The 14,163-nt window shown below is 40.5% G+C and overlaps 1 long non-coding RNA gene across 1 annotated transcript; it reads right to left on the reverse strand.

Moving 5' to 3' along the window:
- Positions 1-1,180: 1,180 nt before the first annotated feature.
- LOC128907821 (uncharacterized) lies at positions 1,181-6,643 on the reverse strand. Its single transcript, XR_008465753.1, has 3 exons — positions 6,564-6,643; positions 3,060-3,237; positions 1,181-1,295 (listed from the first exon to the last, which is right to left on the reverse strand). It is a non-coding gene; the product is annotated as an uncharacterized LOC128907821 (long non-coding RNA).
- Positions 6,644-14,163: the final 7,520 nt, after the last annotated feature.

The following is a 14,163-nucleotide window of genomic DNA, read 5'->3' on the forward strand; positions in this document are numbered from 1 at the left end:
TCCTCTGGCACGGGAAGTTTTGAGTCCATTATAGGCACCTTTCACTTTGTCTGAAGCCAAAGTGCTTCCTTCTCCTCCTGAAAACAAGCAAGAAAGGAAGGAGGTGAGATACTAGTATTTGAATATTCCCCATTAGTTTTGGGATTTTTTCCCCTCTTAATTTTTCTTCCAGGACACTTAGACTAAGCTGATAAAAGGCAGGATTCGTTTCAGGACACTACTCACCATTCAAAAAGAAGGTGAAGTGCAACCAAAAAGAATTGTTTCTTCCTTTTCAGGAACTAAATTGATCTCTTTGCCTACACTCCTCACCAAGAATCCGACTTCTTCTGGCTAGCTAGCAAATATAAAGTCAAACACCTGTTTACCAGACACAGAGCTATGTCTCTGCCGTTGCCGATCCATCTGTGGAACATAAACATAACTTTCACCAGCTGCTTCTTTTAGCATGGGCTGGTAATGGAAGCCATTATAGAGCATATCAACAACATACTTTCCTAATAATCATGGGCCAGAGCATCACAGGGTGTAAATTGGCAAAGCCTCACAGAAGGTGATAGTGCTGCGCTGATTTACACCATCGGAGGACCTCACCCCGCTGTGTTTGTTTTCTTCACACCCTTCTCCTCTTAGCACCCTTATTTTCCTAGTTTCTCGTTTGTTTCTGTTCTTTCCATTATATTATACTAATGAGGCAACATGTTGTGGAATAATTCCTGGGCCCAGCCCAAGCAGTAATGGATAATTACCTTGGGTACCATACAGCCTCAATATTAATGATCCTAAGAAAACCTCTGAAGATTCAGAGGTGCGATACTGCAAAGACTCCAACTGGATTTGGGCCAAATGCCCCATTCGTATAAACACGCTCAACCCTATTGACTTCAGGAGAATTATGCCTGCTTTTGTTTGTTGCAAATGTGCTGTAGATGATTCACAAAATCATGCCCAACCACGTCCACACTCTTTAGATTTAAGTCAAGCTTGAAATCTCCCAGCACAAACAGCAGATTCCTTTTTGTCTTGCATGAAAGCCAGTGTGTTATGACTGTAATTAAATTGCTGAGAGATCCCCTTATCTCTCAGGCTTCTCGAGGATGCAGTAATGAGGGTCTGCTCTTGACAAGCATCAACGTACCTCTTTCCGTGTGTCACATCAGTTAAGAAGGTCAGGATCTTGATGGTGACCCAAGACAACATTTGTCCTATGACCAGGCAGTTCATTTTCCCTTCAGTGTAAAGGGCAGAAAGGCCGTGGGACTTTTTGACTCCTCATTTTCCAGTCAGGAGACAACCTGGGACTCAGAAAAGAAATTCCATTAGTGCCTGACGCTCTCAAATGGGAAAAACTTGTACACCTTCAGAGATGTCGAACCTGGGGAAGCCCATCCTGTGGAATTCAGCCCAGAAACAGTAGCAGTCCCTAAGACTCACCATTAGAATTCACTTCCTCTTAGTAATTTTGTAACCTACACTGAACTGTGCTTTCCACAACTTCTGCAGTTGCAAAAATCAACGCTCACTTCTAATATATTCCGATTTAAAGTGTGCAACCTTGTTTAAAATGCACTGCTAAAGCATATATTTTCATGTATCGTTATGTCTAAATGCATGATAACCAGGTTGAAAATCAAATTATCTGTGTTAAGGTGAATATTACAATGTGACTACTGCCTGCTGTGCCGCGAATGAATCTTGTAAACACAATCAAATCTCTTTCTCTCCCTCTCACACACAGAGAGAGAGACATGCACGCCCTTGCACAAGAAAAGAGATTCTTCACCTTCTGCCATCATATTGTCACAGCAGCTCATGTTTATTGTGAATGACATCTTCAGCAACAACTCAGCATGAGCTCCAGTATGCTGGAGCTGAACATCCTACCAGGAAAATCAGCAGTGACATTAAAGTTGTTTCATGAATAATGAAAAAATAAATATCACATTTACTGTAGGTACACAAAATGCTTTGTTTAACTAAAAGCGTTTGCAGAGAAATTCCAGGTCTCTGAGGGCAGATACTATTTTATTAACTGTGGATAGAGAACTTATTTAGATGGAGCTGTTTTCATTATATTGGTAATTTTCTCAATTATACAAATGAGAGAACATGCGAACAGTACTATTAGTAGGATATGGGCTTCTCTTTTACAAACCTCTAAACTCTAAGAAAATCACAAAACAGCAAACCCTCCATGCTCACAGCCAGTGAGTCTTTCGGCCACTTACGTTCTGTGTAAGGAGGTTTAAATACATCTCCCAAGTCCAAGTTTGTGTAACAACAGTTTTAATCATTTATGGGGTCAAAAAGGCTTCAGAGACAGTAATGCAATTATAGAAGTGTATAATGCAAAAGAGAATTCAATTGTCTCGATGCCATACAAGGCAAGCTTATTACAGGATCCCAGCAAAAGACGCTCAAAACATGACTGCACCGCGTCCAGAGTTTTGCTGGCAGCATCAGTGTGTGTTCCTGCCAGCCGTCAGAAGCTCATAATCACAAATTTCAGGGAAAAGAAAGAAGTCTAGTTTGAATTATGGGGTTACAGTGACCAGAGATTTATATAAAAGTGATTTGTGTGGAAATGCTATATTTTGTCCTATTAAGGACTGAGCAAACGCACTTTTTACATAGCATTAATGTGTCGGGCAAAAGTGAAATCTTTCAATGATTTCAGGCTTTGTGCTAGACTGAAATTTGTGATCCTAAAATGCAATGGCTTTTAATGAAACACAAATATACTTGCTTCCAGAAGCAGAAAACAGTATCACTACTGTCCTTTAAAAAAAAAAAAAGGGGGGAGCTGTTATTCCTCATTCTTTGGAATGTTTCATCCATATTCATAGCAAGAACCCTGAGAAATGTTCCAAAGTGCCAAAAAGTATGAAAACTAATACCAAACATATTGTCAATATCCTACTAACTATTGCTTATGAACTTATCAGCACGGAAATAGTTATTCTCAGTGGAACTTTCTGAATGGCAATCATAAATAATCAGCTTCATAAATAGAGCAACTAGTAAGTACAGGCTTGATATTAGCGATTCAAAAGACTCACCTCTTTCAAGGAGGGTGAAGAGATTTGCTTTTTAGCTTTCACTGAGGCAGGCACAAAAACGGTGTCCTTTCCATAAACCTAGGTCTCCCATTTTTTATAGAGAGTTGTATAGTTTATGACTTCTTTCTTGTGAGTTCAAGTTGCCTGTATTTCCTATTCATAGAGAAATGCTCATTTCCTGTTTAAAAACACACATGTATTTATTCTTATTTGTTTAACAACATTCTAAATGGTAGTAACAAAAAGAGCAGTAAATAGAAATAATCTACCTCACTGGTACCTGTACACAAAGCCTCTACTCCTTCTTATTCTTTGCCTTTAAACAAGACAAAAAATTAAGAGTTTTTGGGTTTTTTTTTCTTTTCGACATGTGCCAATGCTCGCAGCAAAAAAAATTAAGGAGATAAGTCTAAGGTATGTTATCTCTTCAGGCTCCCACTGCCGTCAGGTGGGCTTAGGTGGATGGTTTAGAATTCCTCCTTACTGGCTGCAAGGCCAAATCATGACTTGAGGGAGGGCCAACATTTAGATCTGATACACAGGAAGAGGTGCATCAGGCATCCCTCGTCATGCAGTCAAAAGAGTTAAAAGTAAGCAAACGTACGAGCAAGTAAAACCCGTCTATTAATGGGGAATGTGTCAGTCACTAGCAATGCAAGCTGTGTTTCTATCTATTATACAAGAAAGGTAAAAGTATTCTACTAGGTCACTTAGTTACTTCAACCAGATGGAATCCAAAATGTTCAGAAAATTAAAAATCCATTTATTCCTCCAAAGTTGCATTCCATCTGTTTTCAGACATTTATGGAATCTTTTTGCATACAGGATATGGCAACCACTGGTGCCTTGGAAATATTTCTTCCCCGTGCAGCACACAGAAAGCCAGGCTGGATGTAGACAGCACTGGAGTAAGCCCTTTTTTCAGGTGCTCTTATTTCTCTTCAAAATATAGGAAACTCTTGTCTTGTTTTAAATAGAGGAATCATAAAATCCAGTGTATTATTATCTGCAAAAATGCAACAGGAACTCTTAATCAAAAAAAAAATAAAATCAGGCTATTCCCTGCTCTTTCCACCTTGAAAATTTTAACTTTCCTGCCAGTCTGTTTCTCATTTTCAGCTTGTGGAGACAATAAGAATGATTCAGATGCTATGAAGGAATGCAGCCTGGCATGTAGTGATCTCCACCCTGAAGATAAAAGTGACAAAATTACCCCAGGAGTTATGAGCTCTAGTCTTCATCAATCATTTTTCAAGAAATATTTTATTTCATTCAACTACATATTTTGCTAGCTCTAACTGGGGTATGGTCCCCTTCCTTCTATCCTGGTTCTCAGCATCTTCAGCTTCACCAGATGGAAGGATATCATCTGGCACGCAGGCCAGGATGAATTTTCTGTATATGACACAAACATCCACATTTCCTCTGTTTCTTTAGGACCGTCCTTCCTTCGCAGTCAGTGGCTCATACAATAGTTCAGCATCAACGAGCATTATCTTGCTTGGTGCTGAGAATATTTGATCCCCTGGTGAAGCTTGCCCATAAGGTAAGTACAGGCCGCATCTATATTGTCAGCTAAGTTATATTCCCACTTCTCTCCTGATTACCCCTACCTCACGTTAAATCACTCCCAGCTTCTGTGCTGGAAGGAGACAACTGCATCCCTCTGAGCTAAAAGATATTCAGCAGGTATCTCTGACCCAGGACTATTTCTTTTAGGTTAAAACCACCCCAGGTTTGGTGTTCTTACAGTTCTCCAATGCTACATTAGCAGTCCTTTGCACCATAAACACCCTTCTTGCCCTTATGCCAAGGCCAGGGTTACTACAGAGTATGGGACTCGGGGGAAAACACGTCTTCTGTTATCTACGTCTGCATTTTATTCACCACCCCAAATCATTTGGGTAACTGGCAGGTGACTGTCACATGGAGAGGCAAACCACTCAAAAATCCCAAGCCAGCATATCAAAAAGCGGAGAACTAGCTTTTAAGCGTAAGACTGCATTTAAAGAAAAAATACAGAAAAAGAAAATCACAAATGTGGATGATTTGTTTCGGTCTTTGCATTTTTTGTTTTGCACGTTGGGTCATGTCTTCACATTTTCTTCTGCAACCCCAAGGGCAGGAAAAAAATCAGGAAGTTAATATTCGTACTTAGTCTCATGCCATCCAAAGCTGACACTTAAAAAATAAATAAAAAAACCCCACACAAATTCAGTGAGTGTATTGCAAGACTCTTACTGAAAACCGTCACCAATGGCATCAAGTTCTGCTATAACAAGCCTGTACTTTTCATCACTCCAGATCTGAAATCCACCAGGTTTGACTTCGGGCTTGAGGACCACATGCTAAAGACCATATTTAATCAGCAGCAGAACCAGAGACTAGATTTCCTCCTTTTTTGGACAAATATTCCCCTTCAGTCATTGGGAAAGCTGACACTGAGGAAGCTTGCTGCCCAAGATGGACGAAATGCAAGCAGCAGAACAGCAAAACTAGAAAAAACCTAACTGGTGCCAGAAGGGCTGCCGAGGAGCATCCCGAGAGCGCATCCATCCACACGAGGCAGGCCCACATCTCCCTGGGTGTCATCTTCTGTCCACACAAATAAAATACCTCCCTCTCAGGAGTTAAAACTAATTAAAGGTTTCCTTTGATTACACTGAGGGACTTGGACCCACACCTCCTTACCAGCTGAAGCGCCTGCCCTGCTTCGCTTTAGTTTTACCCATACCCTGCTAAGTTTAGAAGAAAAGGCAACAGCTGTGGCTACTGACAGAACAAGGTTGGCAGCTGCAAAACTAAGATGCCACATTTCAGTATATAATTTTCTTTCCACAGTGTCTCTCCCTAACTTTCCTCTTTAAGAGGCACTTAAAATCCATGTGTCTGACTCAATTATTGTTATTGTAGCTGCAGAACAGAATGTGATGCTGATGAGGGTCTACCTGTCTAGTTAGCTTCCCTTTCTGGATGCTTTCTTTCTTTGATTCATCATTGCTGGTGACACATGTATTGTCTAAACTATGTTCAAGAACAAGTCTCTAATACATTCAATGGAAGAAGGTGAAAAATCAGAAAACGGCGTAGCCGTTGCATGCATAAATTTATGCCCTAACTTTAAACATCCTATTTCTGAGAACTATCTTATATAGGAAGCACGGTTTCATTGCAAATTAAGAATAATGTTTCCAGTAAAATTAAGATTAAAATTTCTTTTGCTTCCTTTGATTAGGAGAGCATTGCCATTGCATAAATGCTCTGTCTTTATGAACTCATCTACAGATTCTGCGTTCCTTCAGCATTCAGTACATTATCAAATCATATCCGAAGTACTATGAATTCATGCCCCAGAGGGCATGAACCCAAATTTAAAGTCATCATCATTCTGTATATTTTCTGCTCAGTTGAAGGTTTTATGATACAGGCTGAATGTCTTTTCAGGACAATCCTAAAAATAAGCTAATGCAGTGGGGACTGAATTTATTGGACATGTACACTCACCTTCAGTTGCTGTTCTCCCTAGGTCAGTTCTCATGTGATTGGCAAGGGATCATGACAGCTTGTATCTTCCTATGAGAAACCTGTGCAGACACTGGTAATTAGAACTGCCACTCAGTCCTCCCTGACAACAGCTACTGCAGTGGCTCTGGGCCTCTGAACTAGCTACTGCCTCTGGAAAATACTGTTTCCCAGTGTCTTCTCCTCCGTAGGCACATACCTAATTGCATGTAAACATTCTGTAATTTATTAGGCGACACAAAAACATTGGTACCTTCAAGCTGAAAATACAGCCGTTGATAAATACCGAAAAAACTACGATTCCAAAGTGTCACCTACAATGTAGCTCTCCAACTGCCTTCCCTACCTGGTTGCTGAACTAAGGATACTTCCTCAGTAACGGAAAACCGGCGAAGGGTCTCAGCTGCTTTTTTAAGGAGCCTAATTCTTAGTCAAAGTTATGAGGGTTGAGGCTTGTGAGTCAGTTCAGTTTTGCAAAAAAAAATACTCCATTTCAGTTTGAAAATGTCATTTTCTCTGTAGTATTCTAGCTCAGTCAGCCTCAGAATAAAAAGGCTCAATTACTTATTAGTATATTTTTACCCACAATTGATTTATTCACAAACTGTTAATGACTGCAACTAACAAAGGAAAGAAAATGAAAGAAAAGTAATGCAATAGGAAAATGAACACGAAGCACTTCTAGTTCATGGCTGCATTTGCAAGTGACTAAGGATAAGGCAAGATGTTCAGAAATAACTGCAAATATTTGCTGAAATATTTCCTTGTACGAGGGTATCTACAGAATGAAACTTGGATTCTATTCTTGGCTTTGCTGCAATTTGGAGGTATCATTTCAGATACAGCTTCCTTGTCTGTGAAATGGGGCTAACAATAGAGCTGTAGTTTCCATGCACAGTGCCCAGTTATTTAGACCTCATCATGTTAAATAGCGTCTTTTTTTTCCCACAGTAGAGAAAAAAAGAGCCAGAGTGAGGTGGTCAGGAATTGTTGAGATCCAGGGTTGAAAAGGCAGTGAAATCTAATCTCCAGAGCATGGAAGTAACTGGAAATTGACTTCAAAACACCGTTGATTTCAGTGGGTTTGGGATCAAGGTTTAGGAGAACAAACTTACCACATGAAGACAAGTCTGTTTTCCAGAGCAGCGCTTGACTTCTTGATAGGAGCAGCCTGTCAGACAGCAGCAGACTCTACCTTTGGGGCAAACCTATACCAAAAGGCTGTATATATTCAGACGGTATCCAGGAGCATCTTGGGGAAGGAGTTACTCCTCTGCTCTCCCCACCAGCTTGTTCAAGACAACAGGGAGGATGTTCTGGCTTACCCCTGTGGTTAAGCAGAAAATAATTAGGGACCAGACCAGGTGTGTAGAGCCCCGAGGAGTAAGGAAGCCAGGCTGGGTGGGAAGGGGCTGGCACCGGGACCTGCTTCTCCCTCCTACCCCTTCCCACTCCATTGGCATCAAGACTGACGGCTATGGGAATTTCAGACGCCCTGTGCAGAATCACACACGGAGCACTGAGCATGCCAGGGATGGAAGGTATTGCAACCATCACATTGCTGAGTTCATTTTCCCACTAACAATCCAGCCCAAGAAGAGCAAGGCACAGTGTATTAAACATCTTGATAAAGTTTTATGCAACCACTCTTCAAAAACCAACCCAGAAATGGCAGTGCTATATTTTTAGTCAGATAATTACAAGGGTACTCCCATATATGTGCTTCAAAATGAATCCTGTAGTGTAATCATGCAACGGGTCAGAAATTACTCAGTGAATAGTACCATTTCCTTTTTAGACTTCTATTATAGTAGGGTGGCAGTGTAATTGTGCTGTCTTTGGGTAACGCTTCGGCACAGCGCCCAGGGGAGTTAAGTGTGGAGCCCTGTTGACGGACACTTCTCGTTGAAGTGTCCACCCGCCACAGACACAACACACCCTTCATGTCTATCATTGTTAAACTATCTGTTCCCTGCATTCAAAAGCCCCACTAAATTCAACACCAAGCCCACAGATTTCTACTCCGTCGACTGCACCCAATTTTCAGAGGACGCAAACCCCAATGTGTCAGTAGTGCCGAGCTCATCCAAGATAGCCCATAACCTTCTTCTCAGGAATGGCGGGGGAAAACAATGGTAAGATATAAGTAGCAAAGTATGCACTGTTAATCTGTGAAAAAAATGCATTTCAGAAATGTTACAGAAAGCTCAGAATGTATTATTGCAATCCCAGGAAACACAGGCGGAAGATGAAACCTAAAGGATATCAGAACATCTTAAGCACTGAAGTACAGTTATGCCAGCCAAGTAATTAGAACTCTGCCCTTTCAGACAGCACACAGTATCATTGTGCTTAAGAGCTCACGGTGTCCATAGGATTCCAATTTTGAAACAAATAAGCTTTTGCTTATTCCTCTCCCCCACCACTCTTCACTACAGTGTAATAATCTCTACACTAGTTTTCCATGTACTAGTAGAACAGGCACCTTCTGAGAAAAATATTCTGAATGAAAGATGGCTGCAATTTTATTTTATTTCATTTCTTTAATGTAACTGTTTAGCTATTTAGCAGAGGCTGATTAACAGAAAATTCTTTTTTAGAGAAATTTGCGATCAGTTCCTTTTCAGAGCTGTTTCAGAGCTGCCACTACCTCCAGTGACCACTCTGTCCCAGCTCCAGCCTTTCCCGCTCCCTGGCAATGTGGTTAAGGAACTGGAGTAAGGGTGTACCCAACAGGTACTGGTAGTCAACCCCCAATTACATCTGAGCCCATTTCAGTTCATGTTTGATTCCAGAAATCTTACTAACTTTGAGAATTACCTCATTTCCACCGGTGTGGTCATGAATATCAGCATCTCTTCTAGCAGGAGAAGGTCAAATCCATTCTGAAGGTCTACAATAGCAGAAAGGACGATTCAGCTGGTACCCTGGGAATGTTCTTAGTTGACATAATATAACATAGAAAGAGAGGAAATTATTCTTGCTGAACCCGACTAAAAATATGTTTGCAACATCATTAATGGATTCTATTTTCTGTAACTGAAAGGCAATCTGATAAACCATCCTTTGCCACAGTGCCACTAATTGCAATTGATTCTGAAAAAAAATCCAAAATTATTTTTTTTAAGAAAAGCCACAAATCCTGAAGGTACACTGCCGGCAAGCCCACGAGTGTTTATATTACAAGCCAAGCAATTTAAATAATCCCCAAGTTCATTACATTCAGCGAGATGCTCAGGAGAGGTCCTCTCTTCTACTGGTTTCCAAGAATACACCAATATAGAGTGTCTTATTTTTCACAACTGATAGGGTTTGTGTGGCTAGGACTAAATTACAGTAGCAGGATTTTAACAACTGCGGAAAAGACTATAAAACTTTCTGCTCCTTATTAACTACTGTGTGACTATTAGGTTTATGGGCAACGTTAGCATTGCAGCGTAGGAACAAAAACATTGTAAACGGTCTCCAAAATGTTGGGAAGCAATTTTCCCCAAGAGAGGCAGGGGGCCCTTGCAATCCCAGTAAGGTATGGGAAGGGTCATGTGGCACACATGTAAAACCAGATTAAACTCTCTGTTGCTAAGTAATTAAATCTAATTGTAAACCTGGGCAAGTGCTAATTTTAAAGCTGAGCTCCCTGTTCCGAGCTCCAAAATCTCTATTGAAAGTTGATGGAAAATGAAAACTACCTCTTTAAAAGAAATCAGCTTGCAGCTCCCCAGAACGGAGCCCCTGGGCAAGTGGTTCAAAATATGATTTTTATAAACAAATCTGACATAGCAAACTTAATGCAAAGCCCTATGCATATAACATCACTTATGTGTGCAACTCGTTTAAATTATAGCTGTAGAGAGAAGGAAATAAAACTGGCATATTAACCTTTGGCACAACAGTGCTCGCATACTAGCGATGTTCAGCAGCAGATGATATTATTGTGACTCCCACTAGTATTGTCACAGTGAAGGGTCTGTCAGAATTCATGTTCGAAACCTCTACAGTCAGAGTTTATTAATTCAGCCATGAGCATCCGTTCCAGACCTACCTTGGCACGTACAGTCTTAAGAGCAAAATCTTTTTCACTGCAACTTCCCTTTCCCCATCACTGTTGTATTTAAAGTCGCTGAATGCAAAAATAAAATAAAATAAAACAGAAATTCATTAATTTCCTCATCGTAATCATATTTAAAAACACTGAATGCAAAAATAAAATAAACCAGAAATTAATGAAATATAGCATTCTACATCTTATTGCCATAAACTCATTGGATGCCTGGCTTCCCAAATGCCCTTTTTAAAGAACAGTCTGCTAATTCTTCCTTGAGACAGGACCCTTTCCAGCAGTCCAAAGGGACAAGCAAAATGCACAAGCAAGGTAAGACTTAAAAAACAACTTACAAACAAAATTTAAAACATTCTCAGATTTTTTTTTTTTGGTGAGCACTCCACATTATGGAATACGTTCCTATATAATGAACAAAAGTATCATATAATGTGAGCCCTCCTTGTTAAATAATGACTTACTGTGAGCAGCTTTGACAATGTCACTCAGGCCTTGATGTATGTTCTTGGCCTCGCTATGTGGCCTAAAACATTTTGGTCAAAAGTTTCAGACATAGGACTTAGACAATAGTTTGGGGTGTCTTGATTTGGTTTTCTCGTGCATCTTGAAAACGAAAACTGGTTCGTTACAAATGAAGGCCATGAGGCTTACCTGTGGGTAAGGCTGTTTTCACCTGGAGAACGGGACAATTCCTTATGGCTTCAGAGTGACGGGAAATGGAGACGCAACCCAGCACAGGTCCGAGTGAGAATATTTCTTGGCTCCTTATTTCAGAGAGTGACTCAGAAAAGGAAAAGCATTAAGCCAAAAATTTCAGAGCTAAACAAGTCTACAAAGTCACCATTAAGTGAACCCATCCTGAGAGACAGTAAGTATGACAGCAAGACAAAGTCTGGAGCCCACTGCACTTCCCTTGCCCACACAATGAAAGTGAACAAGTGCAGACCTGCTGCTGTGCTGGAGGATACAATGGCTGAAATAACCATCTGGTTATTGGCAAAACCTGTTAGATTTGAGAAAAGTTACTTTACCAAAATATCACAGGGCCATAGTAAGACACATTTACATTTTATATACTTAAATGACATCTTGATTGGTTTAAGGAATCCTCACTTTCTCTACTTTGTGGAAGAATCCTGCGAGCCACCTCTATTTCCCCAACTCTACCAGCAGACCCCTGGGCCACACTGTCAGACGGGCAGTGCAAAGCAAAGGAATATGTGATGTACTTTTGGCATTGCGGGATTAAGAATGTGTCTTCTTTTCTGTCCTTAGTTCCTCTGATAGAACCGGGACAAATCAAGACTGCAGAAGCTGTTGGCTGTACCTAGCACAGGGCCAAAAATCAGTCCATGTGAAGCAGCAGGAAAAAAAGACAGATTTTTAAGTACCAAAAATAAGCTGCGAAGAAACTTAATCCTCAAAGGTCAGAGGTACAATCTGAAAGGCCCAGGCCGTGCCTTTGTATCAGAATGTTACAACATTAGCCCTAATGACTTAATAGTTTTGCCCTTGACTTGTGTCAACAGGAACCTATCTCATTACATGGTAGATTAGTTGCTTCCAGCCTACTCCAGGCTGCTAGGTGATGGGAAGACAGAGGCGCTCCTAGCAAAATTAGAAATGTAACCTAGTACCTAAACAGCGTTGCTTAGTAGTATTTAGCAGCATTTGAATTTTTGTACATGTGTTTGAGTAAAGGAAGACTGGACACAGCGTGGGGAAGAAGCTACCACGTTTGACATTCCAGAGCCAAAATTAAAAGGCAGGCATCTCCTTTGCATTCTGTTGCGCAGTGCCATCAAAGGTCATTGTCTGCGCCAGATATCAAGGGATAATGAGCTAGGGTCAGGCATAATGATGGTAGGCTCTAAGTAACAGAGGATGCTTTCTTATGCTCCTTCCCTTTTCTCAGAGAAGTTTGCATCCTTTACAGACTTTTTTCACATCCACACTGAAACAGTTTCCAAGCCTGGCACAGCACAAAGCCACCAGGTGACCAAGGTGCACCAGCACCTAACTATTCAGATCCTCTCCTTGCATAAAACAGGGACAACCAATAGTTTCTAAAGGAGTTACTGTTACCAGGCAATTGTCTCATTCTATTTAAATTGAGAAATTCCGTATCTTCTGATTTATCTGCAAGGCTTTGTTTCACATCCGTCCTAAAAACCTGTCTCCTGTCAGCTAGACAAAGAGTAACTTTTCACAATAAATACACAAGAAAGGAGAGACATGCTTATTCGGTTATGTAAGTCTTCTTCAAGGAGTTTTACAGGCAAGTAAGATGCAGCTCCAGACACTAGACTTTTAAATCATTTAAAGCTGACATAAGCTGATCCTAGGCACAGTTTATAATCATGTTTTTACTTTTCAGCTCTGACAATTACAAATTGTTTGTATTAGCTCCACAAGTATTCCTATTCAGCAGTATTGTCAAAGTCCATTCATCCCAGTCTCATAACAGCACGCCAGTCCTTTGCTTTGCCAGCCTCCATCCATAACCTTCATCCAACTGTTACCAACCACGCGGGGAGGGGTAGGAGAGATCTACAGCCTGCAAAACCCTCCAAACCCTCATCTGCAATCTGTGGTAGCTGCAGTTTCCCATGTTTCAATGTGGTTTTCAGACCATGTCAGCTCAACAGGAAGAAGCCTGGCATCCTCTAAGCATGTTGCACTTGTAACCTTTGAAGACGTTCAAAAGAAAAGGAAAAAAAAAAAATGAAAGGTCTTAACCATTTTGCATGAAGTTGCATGAAAAGTCTTGGGGCCTAACTTGACTGGAACTGTTTTAAGTACTTCTCCACTACAGCAGCGGTGCGTCATATGAAAGGCTTTGTTTGGCATCCATCCACAGTTATAAATAAAAAACATATTTATCTTTGGTCATGCATATAATTTAAAAGTCGGACAGAAGAAATCTTTTTTCTCCTTTTAAATCTGTAGCAAGCCCAAGATAAATTCTTATAAATTATTTCTTTTAAAAGGAGGAAAGAAAAAAAACAATAACAAAATAGCTTGGCTATTTGGAAATCTGGAAAACAGATCATTTCTTTGGATGGAACAAAGTGTGTGTATGTGTCATCATGACTTTAAACAGTTCCACAGTTCCCCATGGAAATACTTAATTGAAGCTAATAGATGTGGAGTTATCAGTGGTTTGCCATGATAGATTTCATATGGTCTCTCCAAGATGTTTTACCTCCTTTAAAACCTACTGACCTAAGACTGTGTTAACTGGTGATCTGAGCAGCAACCACCACAGATACTAAACGTGAGTGAAACCCTACTCATAGAGAGGACAGGAGTTTGGGCAAAACACTTGTAACTGCAAGCTCTGTGCAACGCAAGTGCTTAAGCTTCTGATTTGTAGCATATGTGACAACCTTCCATAGAAACCTTCAAATAAAGAGACTTATTTGCCTCTTAACACTGGCAGCACGGGTCAGAAGTTCTTTCCTTTGTCATCACAAAATTAGGAAAGAAACTATTGTCAGCAGACCATAGATCCCAACACAA

The sequence above is a fragment of the Rissa tridactyla genome, chromosome 3, assembly GCF_028500815.1.
Source record: "Rissa tridactyla isolate bRisTri1 chromosome 3, bRisTri1.patW.cur.20221130, whole genome shotgun sequence".
NCBI classification, from domain to species: domain Eukaryota; kingdom Metazoa; phylum Chordata; class Aves; order Charadriiformes; family Laridae; genus Rissa; species Rissa tridactyla.